This window comes from Lissotriton vulgaris, chromosome 7, assembly GCF_964263255.1.
Source record: "Lissotriton vulgaris chromosome 7, aLisVul1.2, whole genome shotgun sequence".
Classification (NCBI taxonomy): domain Eukaryota; kingdom Metazoa; phylum Chordata; class Amphibia; order Caudata; family Salamandridae; genus Lissotriton; species Lissotriton vulgaris.
Genome location: NC_141695.1, coordinates 96,340,580 through 96,355,796, shown reverse-complemented (window position 1 = coordinate 96,355,796; position 15,217 = coordinate 96,340,580).

Sequence of the window (15,217 nt, the reverse complement as noted above, 5' to 3'; positions counted from 1 at the left end):
AAACCATAAATTTAGGTTAAAAAAACAGTTTTCCATACATTTTTGCGTGGGATCGCCGTGTCGGCACAAATGTCCTACCACCCTGCGTTCCCCTTGTTCTCCCGAGTAAAATGATACCTCACTTGTGTGGGTGGGCCAAAGGCTTGTGACTAAGGCAGGGGGGCTTAATTTGCAACACTGAAATACTACTTTTTTCAACATTCATTTTTGGCCTGTTCTGCTTTGGGGCACCCACACAAGTGAGGTATCCTTTTACTCGGGAGAACAGGGGGAGCGCTGGGTGGTAGGACATTTTTGCCGGCACGGTGATCCCACGCAAAAAAGTTTGGAAAAGTGATTATTTTACCTAATTTTAAGGTTTGCAAGGTGGTCTGGGTAGGAAAACGTTCGGGGACCCACGCATGCCATACCTCCCTGGACTCCCCCGGGGGTCTACTTTTCAGATCTGTTTGGGTTTGGTACTTTCCAAAGAATACCACCGAGCCCCGGGCCAAAAACTCAGGTGCCCCACCCAAAAATGAAGGTTGTTTAGCAATTTGGTTTTGTAAATTCACCACCGTACAATTTGAACCATTTCCTTTCGCAGCCACTATGCCTACCCACGCAAGTGAGGTACCATTTTTATCGGGAGACCTGGGGGAACGCTGGGTGGGAGGAAATTTGTGTGAGCCCAGTGACGCCACGCTTTCCCACGCAAAAAAAGTGTGTAAAAACTGATTTTTCCAGCAAAAGTTGTGGTTTGCAAGGGATTCTGGGTAAAGGAACATTGGAGGATCCACGCAAGCCATACCTCCTTGGAAGCCCCTGGGTGTCTACTTTTCAGAAATGTGTGGGTTTAGTAGGTTTCCCTACATGGCCGTCTCGCACGGGGCCAAAAACCCAGGTAACCTCTCTTTCAAAAGCTGGTGGTATTCAATGTCAATACCACCAGCTTTTGCAAGAGGGGTTTCCTGGGTTTTTGGCCCCGTGCGAGGCGGCCATGTAGGGAAACCTACCAAACCCACACATTTCTGACAAGTAGACACCCGGGGGCTTCCAAGGAGGTATGGCTTGCGTGGATCCTCCAACGTTCCTTTACCCAGAATCCCTTGCAAACCACAATTTTTGCTGGAAAGATCAGTTTTTACACACTTTTTTTGCGTGGGAAAGCGTGGCGTCACTGGGCTCACACAAATTTCCTCCCACCCAGCGTTCCCCCAGGTCTCCCGATAAAAATGGTACCTCACTTGCGTGGGTAGGCATAGTGGCGGAAACAGGAAAAGGTCCATATCGTACGGTGGAGACATTACAATAACCAATAGCAAGATTACCTTCTTTTTTTAGGGGGGGGGACTGAGTTTTTGGATCGGGGCTCGGCGGGCATCTTTGGTAACTACCAAACCCAAACATTTCTGAAAACTAGACACCCGGGGGAGTCTGGGGAGGTATGGCATGCGTGGGTCCCCCAATGTTTTCCTACCCAGAAATCCCTGCAAACCATAAATTTAGGTTAAAAAAACAGTTTTCCATACATTTTTGCGTGGGATCGCCGTGTCGGCACAAATGTCCTACCACCCTGCGTTCCCCTTGTTCTCCCGAGTAAAATGATACCTCACTTGTGTGGGTGGGCCAAAGGCCTGTGACTAAGGCAGGGGGGCTTAATTTGCAACACTGAAATACTACTTTTTTCAACATTCATTTTTGGCCTGTTCTGCTTTGGGGCACCCACACAAGTGAGGTATCCTTTTACTCGGGAGAACAGGGGGAGCGCTGGGTGGTAGGACATTTTTGCGGGCACGGTGATCCCACGCAAAAAAATTTGGAAAAGTGATTATTTTACCTAATTTTAAGGTTTGCAAGGTGGTCTGGGTAGGAAAACGTTCGGGGACCCACGCATGCCATACCTCCCTGGACTCCCCCGGGGGTCTACTTTTCAGATCTGTTTGGGTTTGGTACTTTCCAAAGAATACCACCGAGCCCCGGGCCAAAAACTCAGGTGCCCCCCCCCAAAAACGAAGGTTGTTTAGCAATTTGGTATTGTAAATTCACCACCGTACAATTTGAACCATTTCCTTTCGCAGCCACTATGCCTACCCACGCAAGTGAGGTACCATTTTTATCGGGAGACCTGGGGGAACGCTGGGTGGGAGGAAATTTGTGTGAGCCCAGTGACGCCACGCTTTCCCACGCAAAAAAAGTGTGTAAAAACTGATTTTTCCAGCAAAAATTGTGGTTTGCAAGGGATTCTGGGTAAAGGAACGTTGGAGGATCCACGCAAGCCATACCTCCTTGGAAGCCCCTGGGTGTCTACTTTTCAGAAATGTGTGGGTTTAGTAGGTTTCCCTACATGGCCGTCTCGCACGGGGCCAAAAACCCAGGTAACCTCTCTTTCAAAAGCTGGTGGTATTCAATGTCAATACCACCAGCTTTTGCAAGAGGGGTTACCTGGGTTTTTGGCCCCGTGCGAGGCGGCCATGTAGGGAAACCTACCAAACCCACACATTTCTGACAAGTAGACACCCGGGGGCTTCCAAGGAGGTATGGCTTGCGTGGATCCTCCAACGTTCCTTTACCCAGAATCCCTTGCAAACCACAATTTTTGCTGGAAAGATCAGTTTTTGCACACTTTTTTTGCGTGGGAAAGCGTGGCGTCACTGGGCTCACACAAATTTCCTCCCACCCAGCGTTCCCCCAGGTCTCCCGATAAAAATGGTACCTCACTTGCGTGGGTAGGCATAGTGGCGGCAACAGGAAAAGGTCCATATCGTACGGTGGAGACATTACAATAACCAATAGCAAGATTACTTTCTTTTTTTAGGGGGGGGGACTGAGTTTTTGGATCGGGGCTCGGCGGGCATCTTTGGTAACTACCAAACCCAAACATTTCTGAAAACTAGACACCCGGGGGAGTCTGGGGAGGTATGGCATGCGTGGGTCCCCCAATGTTTTCCTACCCAGAAATCCCTGCAAACCATAAATTTAGGTTAAAAAAACAGTTTTCCATACATGTTTGCGTGGGATCGCCGTGTCGGCACAAATGTCCTACCACCCTGCGTTCCCCTTGTTCTCCCGAGTAAAATGATACCTCACTTGTGTGGGTGGGCCAAAGGCCTGTGACTAAGACAGGGGGGCTTAATTTGCAACACTGAAATACTACTTTTTTCAACATTCATTTTTGGCCTGTTCTGCTTTGGGGCACCCACACAAGTGAGGTATCCTTTTACTCGTGAGAACAGGGGGAGCGCTGGGTGGTAGGACATTTTTGCCGGCACGGTGATCCCACGCAAAAAAGTTTGGAAAAGTGATTATTTTACCTAATTTTAAGGTTTGCAAGGTGGTCTGGGTAGGAAAACGTTCGGGGACCCACGCATGCCATACCTCCCTGGACTCCCCCGGGGGTCTACTTTTCAGATCTGTTTGGGTTTGGTACTTTCCAAAGAATACCACCGAGCCCCGGGCCAAAAACTCAGGTGCCCCCCCCCCCAAAATGAAGGTTGTTTAGCAATTTGGTATTGTAAATTCACCACCGTACAATTTGAACCATTTCCTTTCGCAGCCACTATGCCTACCCACGCAAGTGAGGTACCATTTTTCTCGGGAGACCTGGGGGAACGCTGGGTGGGTGGAAATTTGTTGATCCACGCAGATTCCGGAACTTTCCACCACAGAAATGTGAGGAAAATGTGTTTTTTTTTCGGATTTCTTAGATTTGCAAGGGATTCTGGGTAAGAGAACCTGGGGGTAGGCAGTCGAGTCACCCCATCCTGAATTCCCTTGGGTGTCTACTTTTCAAAAATATATAGGTTTGCTAGGTTTCCCTGGGTGCCGGCAGAGCTAGGGTTCAAAAACAAAAGGTAGTCTCTTTGCCCAAAAAGGCCACAATTTCACAGAAAAATTGAGTTGTGACCACGTTGCGTTTTGCGCTGTTTCCTGTCGCAGCCACTATGCCTACCCACGCAAGTGAGATACCATTTTTCTCGGGAGACCTGGGGGAACGCTGGGTGGGTGGAAATTTGTTGATCCACGCAGATTCCGGAACTTTCCACCACAGAAATGTGAGGAAAATGTGTTTTTTTTCCCAATTTCTTAGCTTTGCAAGGGATTCTGGGTAAGAGAACCTGGGGGTAGGCAGTCGAGTCACCCCATCCTGAATTTCCCTGGGTGTCTACTTTTCAAAAATATATAGGTTTGCTAGGTTTCCCTGGGTGCCGGCAGAGCTAGGGTTCAAAAACAAAAGGTAGTCTCTTTGCCCAAAAAGGCCACAATTTCACAGAAAAATTGAGTTGTGACCACGTTGCGTTTTGCGCTGTTTCCTGTCGCAGCCACTATGCCTACCCACGCAAGTGAGATACCATTTTTCTCGGGAGACCTGGGGGAACGCTGGGTGGGTGGAAATTTGTTGATCCACGCAGATTCCGGAACTTTCCACCACAGAAATGTGAGGAAAATGTGTTTTTTTTTCCAATTTCTTAGCTTTGCAAGGGATTCTGGGTAAGAGAACCTGAGGGTAGGCAGTCGAGTCACCCCATCCTGAATTCCCCTGGGTGTCTACTTTTCAAAAATATATAGGTTTGCTAGGTTTCCCTGGGTGCCGGCAGAGCTAGGGTTCAAAAACAAAAGGTAGTCTCTTTGCCCAAAAAGGCCACAATTTCACAGAAAAATTGAGTTGTGACCACGTTGCGTTTTGCGCTGTTTCCTGTCGCAGCCACTATGCCTACCCACGCAAGTGAGATACCATTTTTCTCGGGAGACCTGGGGGAACGCTGGGTGTGTGGAAATTTGTTGATCCACGCAGATTCCGGAACTTTCCACCACAGAAATGTGAGGAAAATGTGGTTTTTTTTCCAATTTCTTAGCTTTGCAAGGGATTCTGGGTAAGAGAACCTGGGGGTAGGCAGTCGAGTCACCCCATCCTGAATTCCCCTGGGTGTCTACTTTTCAAAAATATATAGGTTTGCTAGGTTTCCCTGGGTGCCGGCAGAGCTAGGGTTCAAAAACAAAAGGTAGTCTCTTTGCCCAAAAAGGCCACAATTTCACAGAAAAATTGAGTTGTGACCACGTTGCGTTTTGTGCTGTTTCCTGTCGCAGCCACTATGCCTACCCACGCAAGTGAGATACCATTTTTCTCGTGAGATCTGGGGGAACGCTGGGTGGGTGGAAATCTGGTGATCCACGCAGATTCCAGAACTTTCCACCACAGAAATGTGAGGAAAATGTGTTTTTTTTGTCATATTTTTAGCTTTGCAAGGAATTCTGGGTAACAAAACCAGGGGGTAGGCAGACGAGTCACCCCATCCTGAATTTCCCTGGGTGTCTAGTTTTCACAAATGTATAGGTTTGCTAGGTTTCCCTAGGTGCTGGCAGAGCTAGGACTCAAAAACTAAAGGTAGTCTCTTTGTCCAAAAAGCACAAGATTTCACTGGGAAATTGAGGTGCAACCGCGTTGCATTTTGCGCTGTTTCGTGTTGCAGCCACTATGCCTACCCACGCAAGTGAGGTATCATTTTTCTCAGGAGACCTGGGGGAACGCTGGGTGGGTGGAAATTTGTTAATCCACGCAGATTTCAGAACTTTCCACCACAGAAATGTGAGGAAAATGTGTTTTTTTGTCATAATTTTAGCTTTGCAAGGGATTCTGGGTAACAAAACCTGGGGGTAGGCAGACGAGTCACCCCATCCTAAATTCCCCTGGGTGTCTAGTTTTCAAAAATGTATAGGTTTGCTAGGTTTCCCTATGTGCTGGCAGAGCTAGGACTCAAAAACAAAAGGTAGTCTCTTTGTCCAAATAGCACAAGATTTCACTGGGAAATTGAAGTGCAACCACGTTGCATTTTGAGCTGTTTCGTGTCGCAGCCACTATGCCTACCCACGCAAGTGAGGTACCATTTTTCTCGGGAGACCTGGGGGAACGCTGGGTGGGTAGAAGTTTGTTGATCCACGCAGATTCCAGAACTTTACACTACAGAAATGTGAGGAAAATGTGTTTTTTTTGTCAAATTCTAAACTTTGCAAGGGATTCTGGGTAACAAAGCCTGGTGGTAGGCAGTCGAGTCACCCCATCCTGAATTCCCCAGGGTGTCTACTTTTTAAAAATGTATAGGTTTGCTAGGTTTCCCTAGGTGCCGGCAGAGCTAGGGTGCAAAAACTACAGGTAGGCACTTTGCCATAAAAGGGTCAATTTGTAACTGCAAAATTGAGGTGTGACCACGTTGCATTTTGCGCCGTTTCCTATCGCAGGCACAAGGCCGACCCACACAAGTGAGGTACCGTTTTTATTGGGAGATTTCGGGTAATTCAGATTTGTAAATCAACTGTTATTACCAAATGAGCTTTCTAGCATTTCTCCCTTTCAATGACAGACATTGTGTAAAAAAAAAATGTTTTTGAAAAATGACCAATAATTCTCAAGCTAGTATGGGTATTCCCAATTTTGAAAATGTGCAATTATATACTGTTTCTGAACTCTATATTTTGTACCCAATTCAGAAATATATAGGTGTCTTTCATACAGATTTTTCCATGTATACATTTTCTAAGACAAAGTGCTCTATACCCAGTAAAAGAAAAAAAACCATTGCAAGTTGCTGCTCAGTTTTTGGATCTGGGTTCGTTGGGTTCTTGGTGAAACTACAAGTCCTATATATCCCCACAACCAGGAAGGTCTAACGGATGTAACAGTATATTGCTTTCCAAGAGCTGTCAAGATTAGAAAAAGTTATAGGTGAAAACGTTGAGACAAAAGGCTGTTTTTTTCAACAAATTTTCTATTATTCCAAGATTTAACTGTTACTTTCGATAAAGAATCCTTCATGGATTTAGACAAATGACCCCTTTCTGAATTCAGAATTTTGTTTACTTTTCGAAAATGTACAGCTTTCTAGGATCCATTATTGCTTTCAAACTCTTTTCTACCATTAATTGGAAGGAGGTGGAAAGCTCTAAAAATAGCAAAAATAGGCTATGTCCCATAAAAATGCCAAAACTGTGTTAAAAATGTTGGTTCCCTGACAAAAGACTGTCATTCCCTGAAAGCTGAGAAAACGGAGATTTCAGCCCCAGAAACCCTTTTTTGATACAATTTTCAGGGAAAAACCCAGAGGCTTTCATTTGCAGCCCGTTTTTCCCATTTTTCTGAAAAAAACAAAAAAATCACTATATTTTGGTTAATTTCTGGGACCCCTCCAAGGGAATCCACAAACCCTGGGCGCCTTTGGAATCCACATGATGTTGGAAGAAAAGGACGCAAATTTGGCGTGGATAGCTTATGTGGTCAAAAAGTTACAGGGGCCTAAGCGCGCACTACCCCAAATAGCCAAAAAAGGGCTCAGCACAGGAGGGGAAAAGGCCCAGCAGCGAAGGGGTTAAAGAGCGGGGGCACATGGGTCCCCCTCCATGGGCTCTCTAAGCACCGGGGACCACCACTTCCCCAAGTCTAATGAAATATTGATGGGTTGGCAATGAGGAGTCCCCAAGCCCCGTGGACTCCCACCTCCTCCGGGCTACAAATCAACTAAAGGGGTCCCTCTGCATATAATTGAGGGGGTGACCACTTCCTTGGGGCAAAATAATTAACAAAAAAATTGAAGAGGGGTCACGTGGCACCAATCCCGGGCCACAGAGAGCCCTCGGGACCGTCACCACTCAGGGCCGGCTTCGCTGTGTCCTGGGGTGCCCATACCTGGGACATATCTGTTTGTTTCAGCTTGGTGGGAGCTTTGGCAGCTCCCACCAAGCTAAAGCAAACACTCCACTTCCAGTGGGCAGGACCAGTCAAAGGACTCTCGCCTGCTGGAAGAGGAGGTTTCATCTCTTTCCCTGTACGCAGACATGTGGGCAGGGAAAGAGATGAAACAGATTGCTCCTGCATGGAGGGAAATGTCTTTCCTGCAGCTCACTCCATACAGCAGCAATGCCAGCTCCCGCAGGAGGCGGGTAGACGGCTAGGATGGCGGGGCTTTAAGATTCTCCCCATGGTCCCGGGGAAGAGCAGACAGAGGCAGAATAAAGGTGCAAAATTAGCAGAAAGAGGCAGAATAAAGGTCAGCAATGAACAGAAAAAGGCATACTAAAGGTAAGCAACGAGCAGAAAGAGGCAAAATAAAGGTGAGGAAAGATCAGTAGGAGGAGAATAAAGGCCAGAAACGAGCAGCAAAAGGCAAGAAACTAGCAGAAAGAGGCAAAATAAAGGTGAGAAAAGAGCAGTAAAAGACAGAAAAAAGGTGAGAAATGAGCAAAAACAGTCCGAATAAAGGTCAGCAACAAGCAGCCACTTACACACCCAGTCGTACACTGATACACCCATTCGGACACCAGCTCACTCACCCATACAGTCACTCACTCAATCATCCGCTCACCTACCCGTTGTTAAACCTTCACTTACCTGAAGTCCAGGTTGTTCAACTTCATAGATGAGATGTTAAATTCTTGTCTGCCCCTAAAAACCTATACCCGCATGACTGAAATTTATAACGCAGTCAAATGCGAATAGATCACCAGGGGAAGGGGAAAAAGGGACAAAATAATAAACAAAAAGAAGCACTCCACTGGTTACAGCTCTAGATGACGCCACTCTTTTCTTGTTCAGAATCTTCAAATATTTTACATCTGCGAGCTGATATCTATAGTAAAACCACAAGAGGTTCACATTAACATTCTTCACTGATTAGCCCCTTATGTCTATCTACTGATCAATAGCATTCAGGAAAACTACATTTAAATACTTGTGATTCTATTCACCATAATTTGGTCATTAAAGAATTCAGTGTAATACATTTCTCACATGTGTCTGTAAAAATAAGAGAACAACATTCATTAATGTGCAACAATCTCAGTCCACAATATAATGTGATTCTTCCACTGACTTACTAATAGCTAACTTCTGTATTACACGTATATTGTCACCCAACACATATAATGAGTCTTATTATGCTCTTAATTATTATTGTCTTTTCTTGGTCTTGTTATAGGCACAGTTGCTGCCCTCCGTGATACAAAGTCCTGGGAATGTTCCAGAGTTCAAAGGTGAGTAATTATTATGTTCTATTAATGTAGAAAGATCCTTTTTAGGTCTCGCGACCTAAGTTGCGTGAGCTATAGTAAGCAAAAAACGGGGATTGTGAGCTGACCTAGGAATCACACACGCTCGTGCATGTGCGTTTCCTTTTCAGCTCCCCCATTGGCATTTGCGTGCGTCTTATTGTAAAAGACTGCACGCAATTGGCCCGAAGCACGCGCATAGCTCCTCCCATGGCCTATTGGTGTCTATTATGCGCACCAAGCGCGTAATCGACATCAACAGGCCGTGGGAGGAGAAATGATTGCGCCCACACAGGCATGACGTGCGCGCCACTTGTTTTATTTAGCAGCGCGTGACCGCATGCCTTTATTTTCTTCTGAACTTGCCCCTTTTATATGTATTGTTTATTTATTAATTTTGCAAGCGCGGTACGCTTTTACTATAGTGGCCTCGCACTTTTTTCCCTCTGGAGAAGCAGACAATGGCAGCCCCATGCCTTTCTTTCCAAAAACAAGAACCCCCACCCCCTTCTTTCTACAATAGCCGTCGGAACCAGAAGAAGGTCCCTCTGTGGAAACCAGTAGCTGCGAGGAGTCAAAGGTAATATTTCACTTCTATTGGTAAGTAGAAATGCTTGTTGTACAAAGAGGTGTGGTGCTGTTTTCTCTTGTGTTTACAGTACTATAAAGGAGGGACCGATGTCTGCAGTCAATTTTTGCCTTTGTAAAGTTAGTGTGCGTTTTTCTGCAGGGAATCTCCACCGATTCTTCCAGCTCCATTCGTAACACGGGCAAAAACGTTTCTGCCTGCAGATAAAAAAGTTAAAGTAATACGAACCAAAGTGCTTTAAAGACACAGAGCTCTTACTACCATGGCTTCCCCTCAGTTCAAACACATATCTTCAAAGAGTTTCTGAATTTTGCTTCAATCGACAAAAAGCACATGGTAACTGGGCTAAGTCAGCGTTAACACATCTGATGTACAGAGTGGGACGAAGCGGTCTGATTTTAATAGTTTTCACACATACATATGTGCATTTACAGCCCGCAGATGATATAGACTCGATATTAAATGACAGCCTTCCACCTACGTGCAATCCACACCATGAAAATAAGATGCTTCCTGAAATAGTTACACAACGAGCCAGAAACATCTGTTTGGAACGGCTTAAATGTGCATTTTTATACAGAACATGAAATGATAGCGGTCTCCTCGATTTACTGCCTGCCACTGCTCAACACTTAACAGGGAAGCAGTTTAAATACCACGATTATGACTATAAAATCCATTCAATTCATTATATAAATTCGTTACAGGAACCGGACATCATTTATCTGCACTACTACAAATCTGTCCAAAAAGCTTGTCGAATCAGTAATAATAATAATTGTTTGCATGAGTGCTTGCTGGGAACAATATTCCTACTTAAAACAAACACGCCCTCAAAGTATGAACTACTTTGAACCATCCGCATCCCACCCTCTCACTGTAAAACACCTAAACTCCAAGCAGGCAACTACCACACGCACTCAAACACATACACATTTCTTCGCACCATATGCTGTCAGCCAAGCCTTACTTCTCTCAAATCAAAAAGACTGACAAGAAGAGCTAATTGCAACTATGTATTTGCAAGCAAGCAACATTCCAATGGGAATAGAGCACACAAATATTTGACAATTATGTCCACTGCTTGGCAGATGTTCAATGCATGTTTTAAAATGTTTATTCAAGTTATTTATACTGCTTAAAGGGCCCCGTGTGGAATTGGGAGATTTTAAATATAAGCAGCACAGTTTCATGATAGTTGGCTTGACAATGCTGATCATGCTTAACATTACGGCACCTAAAGACAACCTCCCCCTGCCCAGCCCATACTGAAATGCATTTTGACTCTTTTGCTCAACCACCATAATTTTATATCTAAGTGAGTAAGCCAAACCAATCTAGCCACACACATCCACTCCACTCCAAACAAAAAATGCATAGGTAAAAGATGTTGCCATTTACGTCAATAGCTCTAACTCACACAAATGCGAGACCTATTGCATTGCAAATGCTTGTTTCTTTTGTACGTGCCTAATTAGTGCCGACGTTTTGCTTTTAAACCATTTGGAAGCCTTTTGTGATTAAATTGCATGGAATTCTAAAAAAAACAATAACATTAGAAAACTAAAAGAAATCCTTAAATACCTTGTTTTTTCTTTGACGACGCTTCCATTTGTGGAAACAAAACATTACTTGAATATCTCTTTATCTCTTTTGTTGCAGGTCGGAGTTTAAAAGAATCGGGACCAAAAAGGAAGAGCCTATGTGTTGGTGTTGCCATGGAAACCTGACTGGGCCCACAAGCTTTGCTGACGGAGGGCCCAATTCACAGAACTAACTTAAGACAAAATCCTAAACTTACTACTTTTGGTATTCACAGAAGTTAGGATTTTGTCTTAAGTTTGTCTTAATACAGACTTAAGACAGACTTAAGACAAAATCCTAACTTAAGTCTGTCTTAAGACAAACTTAAGACAAAATCCTAACTTCTGTGAATACCAAAAGTAGTAAGTTTAGGATTTTGTCTTAAGTTAGTTCTGTGAATCGGGCCCGGAGTCTTCGCGCTTAAAGGAAACCACAGAGACCTCTGGGGAAAACACAATGCTGGCGCGTTCGGTTAGATCTCAAGGGATTTATAGAGTTGTTGAAGGGTGGGGTGCTATGATTGCAGCAGGGGGAAAAACGTGACACGCTTGTTCCAACAGCAACGTGCTGTCCATGGAAATGAGCTCTTGGCTCGGTAACATGTTGTTTATGGAATGGATTCTTGATTAGGAAACGTGTTACAATGGAAATAAGTTCTTGGTTTGACAACGGGTTTTTTATGTAAAGCACCCTGACTCACTCTAGAAACAATCAAATATAATGATTTACCGAAGTTTAATGCATATGATGAAGCAACACGAATTCCTGCAGAACAATGAATAAACCAGGAACAATTTTACTGACAGTTACCACACATTCTACAGCAATAGCCTGATTTGAGTAGATTATTATGGCGCAGAATGAGGCTGAGCTATGTTCCTTACACAAACTCTAACACCTGTGCAACCACTCGCACAGACAATCATTCACCTATACAGCCATTGATACACCCCTTCACTCACCAATACAACCACTCACATAGCCACTTCCTTATCCACACAGCTTCTTACACACCCACTTAAACAAATATGCAGACCAGCTAGCTCATAGTGCCACTATAAGCCCCACAACCTTACCAAGGCGCGAATAGTTTCTGGCAACTATTGAACATGACAACCCTGACCCCTCAGGGATCGTGGAAATAGTACTGTACTTTTCGCTCAGTCAATCGTGCTCACTCAGTCTCAGAGAGATATACAGAATAAACGGTGGGAACATTTTCAATAAGTATTTTTGGAACCAGCATCATTCTAGTATAAAATATGTGTGCTGAAACAAACATTAGACAGAAACAGATGTATACGGTTGTAAGCGCCAATTGAGTAGATGCAGAATTCTACCATGGTGTTAACACAACAAATATGTGCAGGCATATAGATACATGGCAAAAATCATGAGTACTCCTAAGATGCAAACCCTAACTAGATGTACCTAAGGGCACTCTGCAAGGGATGACAGGCCACTGTGTACTGGGGTATCTGTGGGCAGGGACTTCAGCGTCTCGTGTCAGTATGCCAGCTTGTTCTCCTCTGTCTTGCCCAGTGAAGATGTGGTAGTTGTCTACCCGAAAGGTACCCTCAGGGGTTCTACCTAGATGTGTCATGGTACTCTGCGCATGTTGGCCAAGGATGACAATAGTGGTGACCCTTATGCAGAGTTATTATTCAGAAGATGGTAATTCTGCTGTGATACTGAGAATCCTCATGCATAATAAATGAGTCAAGGAGAAAACCACGCAACATTTATGCAGTACCTAACTAGGTAGACTGTCAGTCACCACAGCTGTTATGTAGAACAAGGTAGGATAAATGCAGGTAAATGGTCATGCAACTACCTACGCCAATATTGGTGTACATTGGGGCTCATAACACCCACTTCTCATCCGACTAGATGACAAAATTAACAAATGCTATAATATGCCTGTTTAAAACCATAAAAAGACCTTGCTAAAACTATGAGTATAAAAATATCCAAAAACACGGTATGTTAAAAATTATGCAAATGTTAAAAAAGCTCTATAAGTCCTGTAGTCTATATACTGTGAGACCAACTGAGCACGCTGGAAGCCATAGAGTTCAGTGAGTGTTCTTACATAGAGGGTAGACCCAAAGGCATTGGGACCTGGGAATTCAATAGTACAAGAAAGAGTGGTCCCAATACACAGTTATTTAAGGAACAAAATTAGTTTCACATAATACACATAAGGGAAATCATACACAAAATTATTGAGAGACGTTGTTTAATCACATCCTCATTCCAGCAAAAACATGAGAAAAAATACTTTGCATATCACATTAATATTGTGCCCAGAAGAGGGAAGGGAGTTGGTTGGGAGGGTAAGTGATTCAGTGAAGGATAAAGTGGTGTAAGCAATTCAGAAGGAAGGTGCAGTCACACATTTGACAGTTGACATCCAAAGGGCATATTGTTCAGCCACATAGCAATTTTTTGAACAGTTATTGGCAAAGCCCATACATAGAAACACAGAAACAATAATCTGTTGTTGGTAGGCTGGTATGAATGAAAAAGTCGACGTTTCGACCCCCGAACAGTGTAGGTTAATTTCCACCTTACTATGGGATCTTCCTCAGGACTCAGGCATGGGGGGGAGTAAGTGGGACACCTAGGGTAAATGAAATTAATATTAGGGGGGAATTTGTAATGAGTATTTGCACAAGGGCGACAATCTGTAAATAAAAGGACAAGGAAGCATTACACCTCCGTCCTTGGCCTAGACCATGCAAAGTACAGTGGTTACACAATGGAAAACAATGTAATAAAAAGGGCTCACCGCCCCTCGGCGGTCCCGATCAGTTATTGATTGCAGCCCCGTGTTTGAATCTAAAGTGGTGCCGGAAAGACACATAACGGGCGCATTAAAGGATCAGACTCTTAAAGTTAAGTGGGTAGGAGGCCTAACACGCATATGAGAAGAGCTTACCGCGGAAAGCTGCTTGCCTCCACGTAGAGTCAGTCTCAGGAAACGCTGCCGGACTCGGCGTCTGGTTTATAAGTGTGTGCAGGTGCAACGTGCTCTGCAGCCGCTAGATGCTGCTGAAAGACCGCGTCACGGCGGCCCGTGGAATAATGGAAAGGATCAATAGACTCAGTGGTGGTACAAAACTGCAGATAAAACAGACCAAAGATTCCTACCGATGCCTTTGTAGTGTCCTGCTGGACACGTTCTAGTCTTTCTAGAAAGTGTAACTCACACTGTACACCCACCCACCACCGGCGTCACGAGTCAGGTGACCCGGTCAATAAAAGGGGCTATCAATCAGTACCATTCCCTAGTGTCTGTGTCAATTATTTCGCGTCATGCGGGCCTACGGCCCGACACCACATTGGCAACGAGGCGGGCAGCTAACCCCGCACGCCTACTGCTTGGTGCTTGTTCACCTTTCATGAGGAGGAAATAGGAAAGGAGCCATCGCCCGTGACTGCAGGGATGGTCGAGCTCAAATTCCCGACGCGGCCCGCTGCCTTTAAGAAGGGAGACACGGAGACTGGCTGTCTCCAACCGACATCAGGTCCGGCAAAGGAAAGAGTGGACAAGCGATCCCCACAGCGGCCACCTGAACACTGGTGAAAGTGAGTTTCCCCACCATGCTGACCGCATGCCTGCTGCCGCACTCAGGCCATCACCACCGCAATTAAAGGGCCCTGCGAACATCTCCGTGCAGCGACCCTGCTACCCCGGTGCAAAGCACAGCTCCGCCAACTGCACTCCTGGTCTCTGCTGAACAAGGGATGCGCTGCGATGAAACCAGCTCTACATGCCCCGCCGCACCCTGCACCACCCATCATTGCCCAGCACTGCGGTCCTCAATGAAACTGAGGATACTGCCCCCATCTGTGGAGCCAGAGGGGCGAAGAGTAGGTCCTGCACTGCTTAAGCTGTGAGGCACCAAGACTCCGGGAGAGAGTCGAGAGCACGCAGCCCTGCCACCTCTCGCCGACCACAGAACTGCCTGCCACAACCCCCGCCCACCCGCCCACCGGGGAGACAGGAAGAGCGTCAGTGAGACA